The 991-nt window shown below is 40.2% G+C and overlaps 1 non-coding gene across 1 annotated transcript; it reads right to left on the bottom strand.

The window, feature by feature from the left end:
- Nucleotides 1-342: 342 nt before the first annotated feature.
- Nucleotides 343-446, bottom strand: LOC130972429 (small nucleolar RNA R71). The gene has a single exon (XR_009083597.1). It is a non-coding gene; the product is annotated as a small nucleolar RNA R71 (small nucleolar RNA).
- Nucleotides 447-991: the final 545 nt, after the last annotated feature.

Genomic DNA, 991 nt, shown 5'->3' with positions numbered 1-991 from the left:
CCAACGTCCAAATTTGATGGAAGAAGCATCTCCATTCCTGCCATTGGAGCCAATAATTTTGAGCTTAAGCCTCAACTAGTTGCTTTAATGCAACAGAACTGCAAGTTTTATGGACTTCCATCTGAAAATCCTTACCAGTTTTTAACTGAGTTCTTGCAAATTTGTGAGACTGTTAAGACGAATGGAGTAGATCCTGAAGTCTACAGGCTCATGCTTTTCCCTTTTGCTGTAAGAGACAAAGCTAGAATATGGTTGGATTCACAACCTAAGGATAGCCTGGACTCTTGGGATAAGCTGGTCACAGCCTTCTTGGATAAATTCTTTCCTCCTCAAAAGCTGAGCAAGCTTAGAGTGGATGTTTAGACCTTCAAACAAAAAGATGGTGAATCCCTCTATGAAGCTTGGGAAAGATATAAGTAGTTGACCAAAAGGTGTCCATCTGACATGTTTTCAGAATGGACCATATTAGATATATTCTATTATGGTCTATCTGAATTTTCGAAAATGTCATTGGACCATTTTACAGGTGGATCAATTCACCTAAAGAAAACACCTGCAGAAGCTCAAGAACTCATTGACATGGTTGCAAATAACCAATGTATGTACACTTCTGAGAGAAATTCCGTGAATAATGGGACACCTCAGAGGAAGGGAGTTCTTGAGATTGATGCTCTGAATGCCATATTGGCTCAGAACAAAGTGTTGACTCAGCAAGTCAACATGATCTCTCAAAGTCTGAATGGATGGCAAAATGCATCCAACAGTACTAAAGAGGCAGCTTCTGAAGAAGCTTATGATCCTGAGAACCCTGCAATGGTAGAGGTCAATTACATGGGTGAACCTTATGGAAACACCTATAATTCATCATGGAGAAATCATCCAAATTTCTCATGGAAGGATCAACAAAAGCCTCAACAAGGCTTTAACAATGGTGGATGCAATAGGCTGAGCAATAGCAAGCCTTTTCCATCATCTTCTCAGCAACAGACAG

This window comes from Arachis stenosperma, chromosome 3 (genome assembly GCF_014773155.1).
Source record: "Arachis stenosperma cultivar V10309 chromosome 3, arast.V10309.gnm1.PFL2, whole genome shotgun sequence".
Taxonomy (NCBI): domain Eukaryota; kingdom Viridiplantae; phylum Streptophyta; class Magnoliopsida; order Fabales; family Fabaceae; genus Arachis; species Arachis stenosperma.
Note: the sequence above shows the minus strand (reverse complement) of the source record. Positions and strands in the feature narration are given on the sequence as shown.